Genomic DNA, 17,543 nt, shown 5'->3' with positions numbered 1-17,543 from the left:
ACCACATATACCTGCTATGGGTAGCAACTCCATAGGCATGGTAGGTGGGAGTGTAAACCATACTAGACCTCTGTTATCCTTTTATGTGTTACTCCTCTTCTGTCGTTTCCCAGTTGGGAATCTAGAAAATACATATCATAAATGCTATCAGTCGCTTTATGTAGGTTCTCTTTTTACTACTCATACCCTTGTTGACCTGCACTGTTATGACTCATCCAAGTTAGACATCTGTACACATGTCAAGCAAACATTCTGGGTTGCAGAAAACCTAGGACAGAGTGGTAAAAGGCAAGAAAGTGAATGCCCAAAAGGCGAGAAATAGTTTTTTTTTGAAAGAGCTCTCGGGGGTGGAATTCAAGGAGACTTAGTGAAAGAACAATTAGTATACCCAAACCCCCTGCAACCGATGCAAAATAATCTAGAAGTATCCTTAAGAGACACCTTACTTAGCAACGTGTTTATAGAAAAGCCTGAGCCAACTGGAATGGGGATTGGTATAAAAAGCTTAAATGACAAGTAGAAAATGATATAGAAATCCCGAGATTTGAGAAAAACATGTTTGTAGATTTAGAAGAGAAAATTAGTAAAGTATTGAAAGTTACCAGGTTCTGGGTATGTGAGAGAGCCTTAATGACAAAAGAATAGCACTAGAAAGGCAGCAGTCTAGGCCCGGTTGAACTCCTTAAATGAAACAATAGCAACATAGAAAAAGAAGACAGACCTAATGGGTGGGTCCTGAGTTCCAAGGTGATAAGTGAAGAATGCCTCTAGAGAACTAGAAAAATATTTATTAATAAAATAAGGAAAACCCCCTGAAAAGGGTGCAAAGTTTCAAATGAAAGTTCTATGTAGGAGATCCCTAAAAAGCCTACACAGTATTAAGATCTGTCTTAGGTTGCAATACAGGATGTGACCAAAAGTATGTATTCTATCACCATCTGTTGAAATCAGGTGGGGCAGTGACCCTTATCTCTGTGGGAGATATCCTCTGCTAATGGGCCATCTGTTAAAAACCAGGTGGAGCAGTGTTCTTTATCTTTTCCACAACCCATCCTTCCTCCAGGAAGATCTCTGTTAATGGGCCATTGAGTCCCACTGCATGAGTGATAAAATTACATCATCCCATTGTGAAATGCTCCACACAGGGGGAGGAGCCAGACATTTCCTACCTAGATAAAAACTGAGATTTGGAACATCAAGGCAGCCTTTTCCCACTGGATTCCAGAGGAAAACCAGGCCCTTCTACATCATCACTGGACCTTTGGAGGAAATCAGCACCTTTCTACAGGACCACTACTTCAACTGAACCACATCTGTCACTGCAGGAAGACTGTAGCCACCATTTAGTTGGACTGCTACCAATACCCTGACTGATGGGTGTGGAGACCTTGAAAGGCACTCCCAGTTAGAAAGATAGGAGAAGCCTCTCAGTTATCTCCTTTTGATAACAAATCCTGTTCTATCAGGTCAAGACAACCCTTGTTCTGTTCCTTAGGACAGCCCCCTGTCCTCTCTCTGTCTGTCAGCCTTTTGGTCACTCCCACCCTGGTTCCCTGTTGGCCCCTACGCCCTAACCACACCCTTGAAAAACCCCCATGTACCTAACCTAAAGTTCCCAGACCAACGCCTTTGCCTCTGAACTCCGGGACTGTGCTCACGCGTGGCTGAAATAAACATCTCTCTGAAACCCTTGCAAAGGCCCTTCCTGCTTCTTTACCTGCTTCACCTCAACAAGAACCCCAACTGCAACAGATGGGGTGTCAGGTTGTATTCTGACTCTGTCAGTGCTTTTGTTGTTTTCTATTACTGTATTTTTATTTTAATTTTCCTAGTAAAGAACTGTTATTCCTATTCCCATTTCTTTGGCTGAGAGCCCCTTAATTTCAAAATTTTAATAATTTGGAGGGAGGGGGTTTACATTTTCCATTTCAAGAGAGGCTCCTGCCTTTCTTAGCAGACACCTGTCTTTCAAACCAGGACAAGATCAAGAGAACAAACAAAATTATAAATATGATAAAGAATTTAAGCTCTTTTTCTGTAACAATACTAAGAAAAATCCCTATTCAAGAATTCCCAAAATATCAAAATTCTGAGAAAATATAAATTATCGAAGTAATAATGATTATTAGAAAACACCTGATAGACTGTTCTAGATATGTAAAAAAAGAGCTTATCCAAAACTCCCTTCCCAATAAAAAGGAAATTGTACTCTGAGAATTATTCAGCCAGGATTTTTCCTCTTACCAAATAAAGTTGGAAATAACCTAGGGGTACCAGTGTATGGTGCTTAAAAAAAAAATAAAAGAGAGCAAATTGAAATAAGAAGATACCAAAGGTAGAAAGAGGATAAATAGCCTCCTGAGCAAATAATACAAACATATAGACCTGCCACCTAGGCCCAGAATAAAAGTTGAGGATATCGAACCGAAATGTACATGCTGAACCATATTATAAGACTCCAACCATTAATATAAATTTTAACTAACAAAACAGCTTGAGCCTTAGAATTAATAGCTGGGCAACAAAGACAGACTAGAGCTGCAGTATATAAAAATTGATTTGCTTTAGACTGTTAGCAGAAGAGGAAAGTGTTTGTGGAAACTAACTAATCTGACTGTTGTTTAAAAATTGATGATAAGGGGGATGCAGTTTTGGATATAGCCAAGGACATCCAGAAAATAACCCATGTACCAGTCCAAAACTGGGAATCTATAAAGAATAAAGGATGGTAAAAATATTTTTTTAGAATATCCTGGTAGAAAAAGGTAAGATTTATAATGCTATGTAAAATAAGTTTTTCTTCCATGTTTAATTCCATGTCTTATCCAATTGATTACTTATGTAGTTCAAAGTATGCAAGTAATGACAATGCCCGCCAATCCCGAGTCAGGAACTATTACGATAGGGGTTGTTGGTTGGAGACAAGAGATGACACAAACTCACTGAGCATCCTCAACAAACAGCCCTGAGTTTATTATGGCTGCTCCTTTTATGGGGAGTTTGAATTTCCCAGGCTTACACATGTGATTGGTTAAGGTCTTAACACCACCCAGCTCCCTGGCCAATGATACATCTGCATTTAGGGCAGAATGAGATTGGCTGAGGGTCCCTGTGTAGGTTTGAATCCAACCTATCCTTGTTCACCCAGGGACCTGTTTATCGAACTAGGCTAGCCAAACTGGATTTCTTACTTATGGCCAAGTTATTTGCCCAGCTACAGACTAGCTGTGCTGTGACAAGTGATGCCTTTAGTTTTAAGTTTTCCTATTCTCCTTGGATGTGCTTTTCTGATGTGCTAGGGTGATGAAGACAAAACAGTCCTATTCTAGTTAAGAACTCAAGGACAGTTTCTCCAAACTTCAGGCCCTAAGCACAAACTACGTGGAAAGGTGGAGGGTGGATTCATGCAAATTAACCAGAACCTATAAAAGTGTAAGATTTTGTGACCAGCCCCCTCCTTTCCTTCCATCTTGGAACCATCCAGGCAGGGGCCACGACTGTGACACTTATATTGCTAGGGTGTGGCTTTTGTAGGCCTTTCGTAGGCCTCACAATAAATACCCATTTTATTCTCCTTAACTCTATGTGTAGCCTCTGTTCCAGCTCCTCAAGGCATCAGAGCTGGCGACCCAGATGGGACAGTGAAGGCATTTGGAAAACCCCCTGGACTGAAGTTCTGCCAGCAGCCCCGAAAAGGCCCAGCAGAGGTCCAGAAGCATCAGAGCCAAGAACCCTGGGGACAGAGGCACGTGAGTGAGCAAATAAAAGGGTATTCTGTTTAGCATCTGGGTTAGATGCTAGGAGGGTTTGTGGATTATAGTTTTGTAAATTGTAAATTTGTTTGGGGAACCTTTGAGTTCCAAGTAGAATTGTTTTGCTCTTTATCCCTCTTCTTAAAGAGCAGGTTTAAATTGCAGTATCTAGAGCCAGAAGGTGGTGTAGCATTTGTGCTGTTGTGACAATTGATAAAAGATTCGTGTTAATCACAAAAGCATTAGGGTTTGTATAAACCAGAATACTAAGCTCTAAAGTGAAGCATGGACACTAGATAAAGGAAATTATATAATTAAATAATTCTGTTTAAAATCACCTTGTTAGATTATGTTGTATTATGTTACATTATAATATGTTATGTTATGTTTTTCAAATAAGTTGTATCGGCTACCAGCTTGCAAAATTGGACTTCCCAAAAAGCCCTTCCTGCCTTTGTCTGATCAATACTGCCTATCCCAAAAACCAGACTCCCAGAACTTCCCTGGTGGTCATCTACAAGGACCGGATGGCTATCTGTGACTGATTATCACCCAAAGGCTTTGTGAATTTGTGAACAACGAGAAACCACAGTATAGGAAGAGGCTACAAACCAAGGTTCGGTGGAGCGTGGAGTGGGCGGTGACCCCTCACGTTCCCCAGCGCGCTGCTTGCTCTTTCTGTATCAAATAAAGCAATCTAAATTTTGCTGAATATCGAGACTTTTGTCTCTCATTTATAACACTGTGACTCTGAGAGTTGTGAGTTCTACCCCGAGTCTCTGTGTCTCTTACTCTTTATTTTGGGCATCAGAATGGGTTGTGTATTTTCTGGTGAACATGATAATGGTAGTATTCCAAGGGATAGCCCCTTGGGGTTAATATTGAAAAAGTGGGCGAATCTAATTGGGGAAGAGTCTATGAAGAGTCTATACTTTCAAAACCTAAACTTATCAGACTCTCGGAGAAAATCTGGCCAACATATGAAGTAGATAATGGAAAAACGTGGCCTAAAGTTGGGAGTTTAGATCGAAAATTAATATCAAGTTTAATATCCCGAATACGCGGAGATAGATTCTTTGAAGAATTAGAGGATGTCCGACTCTTTATGGTATTAGCATGTGAGCAGGACCAAGATAAAAAGAAAGAACATATATTAGTCTTAAAAGATAAAAAGAAAGAGCTACCTTTCAGTAGTATATTTAAAAACCCAGAGGAGGCGGACACAGATCTGGTTGCTCCTGCCATGAGGACAGGATCGGTCCTGGCCACGCTGGGCAGGGGCCCGGGCCAGGGCACGGCCCCGCCTCCGGCACTGCCGCAAAGGGGGCTGGGGCCGGCACAGCTCAGGCGGGGCCCTGGTCAGTGAAGGAGGAGGAAGGCGGGCCGGGGCAGCAATGGACACTGCCCCCACCGCCACCTCCGGCAGCAGCCCGCGGGGTGAGGAAGGGGGGAGGAGAGAGCCAGTGTATGCAGCCTCCGGCACCCTCCCGAGGGGAGAGGCTGGGGGGCAGGGCCTTTTACAGGGAAGGCGGAGAGGGAACCTCCCATGGGGGGAGCGGTGCCCCCTCCGTTCTCAGGCCTGTGAGGTGCCATGGCAACGCCGAAGGTCAAGAAGCTGCCTCGGAAGGTGACATCACCAAAGATCCCAGACACACAGCCCGGCAGCGGAGTCGCAACAGGTCCTGTATGATGCTTTCTAGGATTGGGACTAGCCGAGATCGACTCTAGTCTACTACGGAGACAGACAGCTCTTACTCAAATGAGTCGGAGGAGGAAGAGGAGGATGAGGAAATGGACGAGATTATTGCTGCCTTAAACAGACGGAGAAGGGGAAGGATAGCAAAAAAGATCCTCAGAGAGCGTAGCCCAATTGCTCACCGCACTAGATCAAAAAGGGAGAGAGAGAACCAGTTTTGCAAGCCCCTTTACGACAGGCAGTCGGTAATCAGGGGCCAGTATACGTGAAAGTACCATACTCCCTTATAGAGTTAGAACAGTGAAAAACTACCGTAGGAAAATATAAAGAGAACCCAAATAAAGGGGCAAAATTGGTGGAACAGGCTATTAACTCACAAAACCCTGACTGGGCAGACTTAAACTCCATGTTAGATACATTACTCGACCCCACTGAGAGACAGATGGTTAATAAAGCCATCACAACCTCCGTGGAGGGGAACATAGCCAGTGGATTGCTTCAAGGTACTGTCATTCAGATATTTCCCCTTGAGAATCCTGGGTGGGATCGAAATATATCAGAACATATGGCGAGGCTAAAACGATATCAAAGTCTTGTAGTATATGGGTTAAAACATGGAGTACCTAAAGCTATAAATTGGTCAAAGCTTTATGAAGACAAAATTATGACGAATCATCATCTTATTTTTTGAACAGGTTAAGAGAAACCGCTATCAAATATACTGACCTAGACCCTGAATCAGCTGATGGTAAAGCACATTTGGTTTTGTTGTTTATGGGTCAGGCTTCAAATGATATAAGAAGGAAGTTGCAGAAGATAGAGGGGGTCCGAGATATACAGAGACTGCTAGAGGTTGCCTGGAAAGTATTTCGAGATAGAGGTTCAACTGAAAGAGTTAAATCCGTTAAATTCCAACCCAGTAAGAAGGCAACTCAGGAAAAGTCACCCAAAAAAACTTCCCCTACAGAGAAGGATCAGTGTGCATACTGTAGAAAGTGGGGACGTTGGAAAAAGGACTGTCCAGTGTTAAAAGAAAAATCCTCAGTTCCCCAACTCTTTGTAGCACAAACCTCAAGTGGCCCAGGCTCTGAGTGATAATGACCAAGGGTTATTCCCCCAGCAGAGCCCTTGATTCTAACGAAGCTGGGAAAAGTTGACATCAAGTAATTTTTGTAGATTCTGGAGCAGCATATTCTATGTTAAATACCTTAGAAGGGAAACTGAGTCACGATACTGTACATGTTATTGGGGAAACTGGGGTAAGGGAAACAGTTTTTCTTCCAACCTTTGGTATTCAAATTGGAGAAGCATCAATTCCTTTACATGCCTAACTCACCAAAATCATTGTTGGGGAGAAGAAGAATTGGAGGCTTGGAAGCTTGTAACCAGACTGTGTTTGGTAACTTAAATATGTGTATTTGTAATGTAACTACAATTAGAGACTGGTTTTGTGTATAAATACAAACACTTTGAGAAGAAATGTTAGAGCAGGCAAATCTGCAGCAGCTGGCAGAAAATGCCAAGGCCAAAGCTAAAAAGATCCTAATAACAGTTCACCACGATGGTAAAGTTATAAACAGGGAATGGAACAAATTAAAAGGGCAGGAGAACACCACTGGTGGGAAGTTGCTTTTGGCTGGTTCCCCATGGCCACTGGCATTTTCAACGCGCTGCTGCACCCCATTGTAGTTCCACTGTCAATGCAAATTTGTGTGCTTTGGTAGCCACTTGTTGCCAGATGAGGCAGGTGAAGCTCTGCTTTGATAACTAGGTGAAAGGAGCAGGGCTGGCCAAGACCCTCATGAAATAATCAGAGGCAAGACTGGGTTGGCCTCTGTGTTTGCCACCAGGAAGATCTTATGGCTCTGCTGTTGGCTGCAACCCAGTAGGCGTTGAGCAGTGTAAACACATGCCATGCCAGACCTTGATGAAAGGGATGGCCTTCTCTGTTAGCAGAGGGCCATTCAGGAGGGGAGGACAGGCCAAACAGCCTGCAGTTGGTCTGAAGCAACCTGCTCAAGTAAGGTCACCTAGAACAGATTGCCCAGAACTGCATTCAGCTGGACTTTGACCATCTCCACAGATGGAGACTCCACAACCTCTCCGGGCAAATATGTTTGTTTGATTGAAGCAAAAGTTAACATATGGTAGGCCATGTAAAACCCCATATATTCCAGGTGAAATTAATTCACATGAAGAGAAAACGTGATTTACAGTGTTATTTAATGGCTCTAAGTTTCACTTTGCAGAATTTCCAAAAGCTTCAGAGTTACATTGTGCTATCCAGACACATAGGACTGGACACCCCTGCACATCCGTTCCAGTCTGGAGACTAGGTCTATGTGAAGTGGTGGGACAGTGATCCTCTGCAAACCAAGTGGAAAGGACAAATTAAAGTCCTCCTGACTACCTTCACTCTAGTCAAAGTTGCTGGCAGAGGACCCTGGATTTGCTACTCCAGAATTAAGAAAGCTTCTGCACAATTGTAACAACAAAGACTGGTGGAAATGATAGTTTTTCTTCTGGGTCTAATTACTTTTCTTTTATATAACATTTGATTGTGTAAGATATTACTCTTGCTAGATGTTTATTATTATTAGGTTTATGTTTACGTTTATTATTAAGTATGTATTTACTAGTATGTATTTACCTAATGTTAGGTATTTATTATTATTGGTCACTTATCTGTAATTAAATACTTGTTAGTAATATTTAGAATAGAGACTTGACAAGGTAAAGGCCTTGACGAGCCTCTAAAGGGGGGAAATTATGCCTTTAGTTTTAAGTTTTCCTATTCTCCTTGGATGTGCTTTTCTCATGTCCTAGGGTGATGAAGACAAAACAGTCCTATTCTAGTTAAGAACTCAAGGACAGTTTCTCCAAACTTCAGGCCCTAAGCACAAACTACGTGGAAAGGTGGAGGGTGGGTTCATGCAAATTAACCAGAACCTATAAAAGTGTAAGATTTTGTGACCAGCCCTCTCCTTTCCTTCCATCTTGGAGCCATCCAGGCAGGGGCCACGACTGTGACACTTATATTGCTAGGGTATGGCTTTTGTAGGCCTTTCATAGGCCTCACAATAAATACCCATTTTATTCTCCTTAACTCTATGTGTAGCCTCTGTTCCAGCTCCTCAAGGCATCACAAGGAACCACAAGAACACAAAAAGTTCTGGTGTTAAAGAAAACAAAATTTAAAGAAGGCACGTATGATCTACAAAAGGTATCAGTATACCAAGAGTACAGAGGTTCAAAAGCTGTAGCTCAAGCCAAATATAGTAAGAAAAAGAAAAAGGGGGAAATTGTTGTAGATTACTATAATATTGACTTTCATATTCATAGATGAGCTTTTTGCATCACAAGTATTTTGATATGGTACAATTTATACTTTTAACTGCTTTTGTATAGTATACTTTGTCAGTTTATGTATACACTATATAGTTTATATGAATAGTAGTGTGATAAATATATCATAGGCTTTAGCAAAATGTTAAAATAGAGACTAAAATACCTCTATGTAACCAACTTAGAAAACGGTCTAAAGCAATTATTTTTCTTACATCTGCGGACTGGCCTCTCCAAGTGATAACAGTGACAGAAACTAGAGCATAAGCATCCAGGAAGGATTTATTGACTCCTCGCTATCAGGGAGTGTGAAACAACAGGATGGAAACACAGGAAGAAATAAAATATATTGACCAAATCTACAGAATGTCCTGCAGACAAGTCAGAGGTTAAAATCAAACAAGAAAGTTCATGGAACATCAAAAACTCAAAGGAATGTTTGAATCATCTATAAACTCATGAATATGCATGTACCCCCAATGAACAATGGTGTGTTCCTTGGCTATTTGCAAAAAACACCCCAGCACTGGATATGTTCTATCCCTAGTTTTATCCATTATTTAGCTTTTAAAATTCTAAATCATGAACTTTGTTTTTCACATGCTTCCACACTGAAACATGATACTTGTGGCCAAGTCTCCCTAATGTTCAAGTCTCTAAAATTTATAAAGAATTAACAAAATTTAAAGCTGCAAAAACTACATAATTTTTTCTGACCTCCTATGTAATTCCTAAATAACATTTTATTAAATAATTACTGCACCAAGTCTAGCAATCTGATAGTAGAATGGTAGCACCAGTTTTAATAATATATCTAATCAAAGTGGGGAAGGAGAGGTGGTGTGGGAGAAATAAAAAAAAAAATTACCTCTATCTTTACTCTTACATTCTTACATCCCAAGTTTAAGTCAGAACTCAAACAAAGCGAGTGTTTTCTGGAATACATACAAAAATAATTTCTTTAATCCAATTAGCAAAACACCATTAGAAGACTTAATTTTTCTCCACCTGTGAAATAACTGTTTAAGTATATAAGATTGTCTTGGTTTGAAAGACAGGTATTTCCTAAGAAAAGGCAAGACCCCCTTCCCTGAGATGGAGAGTGCAACCCCCTCCCTTCCAATTATTATAATTTTGGAATCAGGGGCTCTCAGGCAAAAGATATGGGGATAGGAATAACAGTTTTTTACTAATATATCTAACAAGGCAAACAAAAGAAACAACAACAGCTATAAAAACTGACAACAAAACAGAACAGTATAGCTCAGTTTCAGTCCTTTTTGGCCGCAGACTCCCTCTCCCTGTGCTCAGTTACCGGTGCTGTGGGCAGGGCAGGTCCCGCGCAGTTGAAGAGGGCTGGGTGATGGCGGCAGCGGCCCAGGGGTGAGAGGGGATGGGGGAGCGACTCCCCCCTCACGGTGTCAGTCGTGGTGCTCAGCAGAGTGCCCGGAGGCAGTAGGATGAAGCGGGAAGGCAGCAGAGCGATGTCCAACAGCCGGGAACGTGGCTCCCGGCGTTGGGATTTTGGGAAGTGTGCTATGTAGCAGCACCAGCCATCTTCCTCCAACTCCACAAGTGAGCGAGAGAGCAAGAGCCCAGGCCCCTACCCTGCCTCTCCTTTTCCGATGTTCCTCCTGTCCCCACCCCCTTCGAGAGAAACTGTTACTAGCTAGGGTGTAGCCACAAATACTTAGCACAACAATGGGAAAAATTCCACAGAAAGAAAAGGGAAGAATTCAGCCCCAACAAAGATATTTTCAAAAAGCTTCAAGAAGTGAACATTCAAATACTAATTCTGCTCTTTGCAGTAGGTAGATATATTTTTTTAAAGTTTTGTTTGCCCTCACCAGTGAGATTCTTTCTGCTTGCAGGACAGCTGCACTGGAACTATAAAATTAGAAGAACAAATTGAATTTTAAACAAGAATCTCAGGGAAATGTGGAGCTTAAAAAACACGACTAATCAAGAATATGCACAACCCATTCTGAGACCTGACTTTACAGCTTAAGAATATACTGCATATCAGTACAAATATTACTTCCAGTAGCCAAAGAGACTTTTATTACAACAAATACAGAAGTGGTTTTCAAAAAGACAATTTTACACCAGCTACCTGATAATGTATGATGGATTATATAGTGTTGGAAATTCTGTTCGATATGAAAATGCTTTATGATTATTAATTTGTCTCTCACCTAAAAACAATTCATAGTAATTGATTTACTTTCTACCACAATTGGGCAGCTGAGCTGGATATGACACAAGTCATGCTAAACCTAGCACGATTTAATAATCTAAGTAGCTACTTCCTTAGTATAGTTAACTCTTTATGGAAGGGGTTTTAAGATTACTATTACACATAAAGATTTTTTCTCTATTTCACTCGGAAACATAAATAAAAGCTGTCCAATTGCCGATGTGATATTTCAAAAATAAAAAAAATCAGCTATCGTGGTTTGATGTTCATTAGAAGGTCTACATTTCTTTTTATATTGGTATATTTTGCTCTATTTCAAAGATTATACAATTATTTTGGCATCCGTACTCTTCCATAATTGGTCATTATGCATATTTTTTACAACAGAGCTACTTACCTCTGCTTTAAATGTTTCCCACAGCTAGAAATCTATCTACAGCATTAAAAATGCATATTGCATAGAAGGCAAAATCTGTTTTCCGTGTATACCTAATTTTATACTATACATCATTATTTCTACTGCCTATCTTCAAGATCTAGTGCAAATGAAATTATACTTGCCAAAGTATGCAATATGCTTTCCGCTCTAGAGAATACTATTGTAGACAGGTAAAGAAATTATAAAAGAAAGGCCTCATAAAATCAGGCCTACTCTGCTAAATTAAAGCTAGTCTGTCGCTTCTTCTAAGTGCAGTTTGCAAGTTCCCATGTGAAAACAATCTTGGTATGAGAGGTTCGTTAACACAACCTATTCCTGGGTGCAAAACAAATGCACTTATGTAAACAATAAGGTTTGTCCCATGAGAACCCACAAAAGAAAAATGTAAACACTTGAACCTTAGCACGTACACACAAAATCACCTTCTGACTAATAAATGACGTAGTAAGAAAACTAATAGCCAATTGGAGTCAAACACAAGGTCTGTAAAAACTGTATAAAAATGTATTATGTGAATAAATTCATGCTTTTCTGCATGAAGAAAATAGTTTTGGCAAATTTATTGCAACAAATACACTTTGAAGAAATATCATTATCATCTTTAACCATCCACTTGGATAACAGTTCATCAGCCAGGAAACAGAATTTCTTCCTTTGAATACCTTCTGTCAGTCATCAGCATGTTAAAAACATCCTGATATCCTCCTATTAATCTGGTAAAATCACTGGAAATACCAGAGCCACTTAAGTTTAGTAATAATTTCTCATAAATATTTTTCTTCTGAATTTAGCACAAAATATTAAGCATTAGAAGCTGTGCTAGTAAAGCATCAGCACAGGACTGGAAAAGAAGGAGCTGATGGTTCTTTCAGCCAGGTGAGAGTGCTGAGCAGGGTCCATTATTACTTGGGCTGTCCATAGGCTTTTCCTGATGCAACAGCAATGTAAAAGAGAAAACAGTCCAGGGAGATAACAGAAGGGGGCCTTTCCAAGCTGCTGGCAATTTAAGGAGAAATAACAATTTTTCAGTCACCCCAAATGGAGCAACTTCAACGTTTTTTACTTGGGAATTGACAGTACAAAAGAATAAAAAATCAACAGTGCTTGGCATGAAAGCATACAAGATAATACAAAGCCTGATAATTAAGATAAAATTTCTCATTTAAACTAAAGTATTTGCCACTTTAGATAAATATTAGCTTTCAAAAGTATGAAAACAAACTAGCAAGAGTGAAGAAGCAAAATAAGCCTGAACAGACCTGTTATACTGCAGAAGTAACCACTGAGAACTAAAAAATGCTCTGGTTCACAAAAGCAGAATGGAAAATATGTCATTTTATAGTCTTTTCATTAATAATAAGTGTTACTAAGAAAAAAAAAATTAGAAATACAGGTATGAACCCCTCTCATTCTGTATTTGAGCACATACAAAGGGACGGCAAGCATAACTTCTGAACCCTGAAAGATTCCTGGAGTCCCTGGCAGGGAGCACCCAGGTGGGGGCACAGCATGTGCCAGTGCCCCTTAAAAATAGAAAATTTCTGTTCCCCTGGAGTTGCTGGATAGAGCTTAAAGACTAGTTAGCAAAAAATATAAAAGAATGTAAAGTTATGCACACAGGATGATAAACGTTGCTGGAATCAGTGGAGAAACAGATAATGAGGACTAAAGTGCTCTTTTTTTGCAAGTTATGTAAGAAGAAGGAACAGCGCACGCCCAAAGAAAAAGTTCAAGGAAAGGTCGTCTATAATACCGAAGCATTCAGTGATTACGACCACTAGAGACCTCTTTAGATGACCCTCTAGGACCATAAAAGGACTTGTAGTAGGAAGCAGATATATGCAAATTAGCTCTAGGAAAAGTGATGTTTATGTATTAGCTAGAAGGCACATTGTAACAACTATGTATTATTATGATGGAATAAATGCCCCGTTGTCAAGTTTCACCACACATATCAGATTAAAGGAGACACCTCTCTATGTGTCCAGCGCTGATAAAGAATGCCTGCTTCCTAATGCTTCAAATTGCGTTAGAAAATTTATTTTCTGGCCGATATCAGTATCACTCCGGGAGTAGACACCCAGCAGAACCAGCAGCACCGGGAACTCTGCAGCGACGGTGCTATAGCACAAGTGCAAGCCTCTATCGTGATATGGTGCCGAGACATGAGGTAATGGTGGCCACCAGGATAATCGGGATATTGCGGGGCGTGTGGCAACTCCCTGCGCTCCCGCCCCTTTCGGAGCCGGCACTGAAGGTCAGGAACGGAGCAGAATCCCGGAGTCCACCCGCCCACGCACCTCGGCCGCCCAGCCAGCCCCTGCACCGGGGCGGGCCCGGAGGTACTACCAATGCCCCGCTTACCCCGTCTGCGGCACCCATCCGCTCGTCCTGCCGCATCTCAACGCTGAGGCGGCTAGTACCACAGCCCTAGGACCCCAGCAGGCCTAGCCCGCCGCAAGATCGGCTCCCACGGGTGCAATTAGCCACACCCCCGCCACAGAGCCCACTCCCCACAACGGCCGCTGCCCACAGCCTCCGCACAGCGCAAGCGCACGCACCCACCGCTACCACCCACCTCCAACTACCACGTCTCCAGCGCGGCCCGCTGCACATGCGCAGATGAGGCACGGAAGGAGGGTGAGGCAGCACCACCACGAGGCATACTGGGAAGTGTGCTCCGGGGTGGGCAGGTCTAGCTGCCGCCGCTCCGTGTCTTTTCTGGCATTAGCTTTCTCCAGGGAGGCCGTCGTTCTCCAGATGAGCCCTTCCGAGGGCAAGAGGCTTTCCTCGATAACCCTGGGGAGCTCGGGGACATGGGCTCGCTGTCATAGCCTGCAGTGGTGCACCTGGGTCAGGGCAATTCCAGACATGAGTACAGACTGGGAGAAAAAGTAATTGAGAGCAGCCCTGAGGAGGACTCAGGGGTGTTGGCTGAGGAGAAGCTCAACATGAACCGGCAATGCCCACTCACAGCCCTGTCAGGAAAATTAATCCACAAACACCAGAGGTTTATGTCCAAAAAGGAGACAGAGGACTCCTTTTTGCTTTATTCGAATAAAGGGAGAGGCCATGGGACATTCCCCTGGGATCTCTCAAATTTTTGGACGACGCAGCCTCCTTTTTATCCTATTTTCCTGGCCGCATTTCCCTCTCTCTTTCCCCATTGGCTGAGGTACTTGAGAGGCACAGACTTCCCGGAACGCCTGATACCTGAAATTCCCCTCTAATGTATAACCCTCCCTTTTAATTTTTAATTCTTACAGAATTCATAGTTTTCCCCCCGTTGCTTCTTTCATCTTTCGATATCCAATTTCATTTATCAGCAGCCCTACAGTTTGTTTGTAAAGGCAAATATCTTTTTCCATTCATCAATCAGTGGAATCCATCCCATTGTTTCTTTTATCTCTCAGTGCTAGCCTTATCTACAAGCAGATCCACAGCTCATTTGTAAAGACAAATTCAACATTCCTCTCAGCCCAGAAAGGAAAACACGTCCTGGGCTGCATCAAAAGCAAGGTGGCCAGGAGGCCAAGGGAGGTGATTTCCCCCCCTCCACTCTGCTCTGGTAAGATCCTGTCACCGAAAACTTCAGCTAGCTTTTTATCTTGGTCTTGCTATTCTGGGGTTACATTTGAAAGGTTCACACATTTTGAAGGAGCAACTATTAGGATGCTTTTCTCTGCCACCTCTTTAGCAGTTTTATCTGCTAATCAATTTCCTGCATTAGTTGGCGTATTTCCAAACTGATGCACACAGCAATGCATGAGAACCACTTTGGTTGGTAATTGAACACTTTCAGGTAATTGTCTAATAACGTCTCCATATTTGACAGGAGATCCTTGTACTGGAAAGGAGCCCTCTTTCTTTTCCATGAGCGTGTACTACTTCAAATGTATATTTAGAATCAGTCCATATATTGACCTTCTTACCTTCAGACAATTCTAGGGCTCGCCACAGAGTGATGAGCTTTTTGTGCAGAGGTGGTAACAGGTTGGCTTCAATTACCTCGGTTTGGGTCACTACTGCATACCCACATTTCCACTTTCCTTCATGCACAAAACTTCTCCCATCCTGAACAGTTCCCAGTCTGAATTGTCTACTGGAGTATCCCTTAAGCCTTGTCTGCTAGAGTAAACCTGCTCAGTAGTTAGAAGACAGTAATGCTGTAAGGCTTCTTGGCATTCTGGTACAGATTCAAGGAACATAGCTGGATTCAAGACGTTAGTCATTTTCAGTTCCACATCATCCTGTTCCAACAGGAAAACTTGATATTTAAGCATTTGACTTGGGGATAACCAGTGACCCCCTTTTGTTCTAAAACAGAGATAACCATGTGTGGAACATAAACAGTTATTTTCTGCCCCATGGTCAATGTTCGGGCTTCTTGTATTAAAAGGACAGTTGCTGCTTCGGCTCTAAGGCAGGTGGGCCATCCCTTACTTATATTGTGTAGTTGTTTGGAAAAATATCCCACAGCTCTCTTCCATGTCTCCAACCTCTGATGTAGCACACCTAATGCAAGGTATAGGCATTAATGCACAAAAAGCTCAAAAGGTTTGATCAAGTCAGGTAATGCCAATGCAGGGGCTCATATTACAGCTCTCTTTAAGTCTCTGAAAGCCATATGGCATTCTGAGTCCCCTGTAATACCTCCTTAGGGTTTCTCAGGGACTCATATAAAGGTCTTACTAACAGTCCATAATTAGGAATCCATAGCTGACACCAACCAGCCATTCCTAGAAATGTTTTTAACTCAGTGTAGTGGTTTAGATTCACCAATTTCAATATATTTATTTTTTGCTTGTAAGAGTCAGTCTGGAGTTTCCCTCATATACCTCATGACCGTCGTGAGGATAGAGGCTATCCCAAGGACCCCCACCCACTTCTGGACAGGAGTTCTGGCCTGGTCGAGGTTGATGCTTGCCAAGTGACTGTTTGCTGGTGCTCTGTGCTTGCCGTGCTGCTACGGTACAGTGCCTTCAGACAGGTACTGCACCTACAGGTGCTTCTCGGAGCACCACTGCATGTTCTGTCTCGAGCACCTCACAATGGCCCATAAATCTCCCACCTCTTGGCCAGACGCCACTCGCTTTGAAAAAGGACTATAAGAAAGCGACCCTCTGGAGAAGCCTTTGAGATCTCCCCACATAAGACACGTCTATTGGCTGGGACCACGAGGACACCAGTATCTATTGGGCCAGACCACGAGGACATCGGTCTCGTCTGTTGGTAGCTATTCCCTATCCCCCTCTTTCTCTCTCTCTCTCTTTACTTTGTTTCCTTTAACTCTCCCTCTATCGCAAAGCTGAGTTGTTGGCACTCAATAAAGTGCATTTTTTCTTTGAGCAAACTGATTTGTCCCTCTGTTGTGTCTTTTGCACCCCTTGGGATCAAAACGAACCATCACAACTCCCGCCTGTATTAACAGCGGATCGTGACATTGCTGTGAGATAGGATTAGGAGTGAAAGCAAGGCAGGCCTAAAACTTCAAGGGTGTAAAGAAAACTTTTATTAACAACATAGAGGAATAATAAATTTAGAATAAAACCTTCAGACTACCTCTCCTCCCCTCTCTCACACTTTCTTCTTCTCAACAACAACATACAGAAACACTTCAGTTAGTTACCAACTTAAGAATAATGTTTTTCAGTTCACTCTAGGGAGAGGAGTTTTTCTTGGTCAGGCTATAGGGACTTTTTCACAAGAGGAAAAAAAACCAGTTTTTTCATGGCTTCACTTTTCACGAATAGCAGCCGCCCGGGAATTTGCAATCGTGAAACTCCTTCTATCTTCACAGCCTTTTCAGAGCTGTGCTTATGGGCCATGTCAAACTCATAGGGTATTACTTTTACGAATGACCTATTCAAAAGCAAAGGTTTTCTTCATTTCTCTCTCTCTCTGTTCATGCTTCATCCTTAGGAACAGAGATCCCTTTCTTTCCTCGAGGCAAAAGGTTCTTAACACAAGTGCGTTTGCTTATGCTACAAGTTGAATACTCCATCCTCCCCATGTCTTTCTTCATGGTTTATAGGAATCGTTAGTGTAGTACAGTCCATCCTCATAGCTTACAAAAAGGTTTTCAGCCTAAATTCATAGTGTCTCCTCATTCTT

At 42.1% G+C, this 17,543-nt stretch overlaps 2 long non-coding RNA genes across 2 annotated transcripts in view; one reads left to right on the top strand and one right to left on the bottom strand.

Annotated features, from left to right (window-relative positions):
- The window catches only part of LOC148220338 (uncharacterized), a 36,858-nt gene extending 22,893 nt beyond the window's left edge, over positions 1 to 13,965 (bottom strand). The window contains exon 1 of the long non-coding RNA XR_015799045.1: positions 13,794 to 13,965. This is a non-coding gene — a long non-coding RNA (uncharacterized LOC148220338). The remainder of the gene's footprint in view (positions 1 to 13,793) is intronic.
- On the top strand, positions 5,216 to 9,523 carry LOC148220339 (uncharacterized). The gene is made up of 3 exons (XR_015799046.1): positions 5,216 to 5,431; positions 6,144 to 6,196; positions 7,698 to 9,523. It is a non-coding gene; the product is annotated as an uncharacterized LOC148220339 (long non-coding RNA).
- Positions 13,966 to 17,543: the final 3,578 nt, after the last annotated feature.

Source organism: Sturnus vulgaris, chromosome W (assembly GCF_052056855.1).
Source record: "Sturnus vulgaris isolate bStuVul1 chromosome W, bStuVul1.hap1, whole genome shotgun sequence".
NCBI classification, from domain to species: Eukaryota; Metazoa; Chordata; class Aves; order Passeriformes; family Sturnidae; genus Sturnus; species Sturnus vulgaris.
This window is presented reverse-complemented; position numbering and strand designations above follow the sequence as displayed.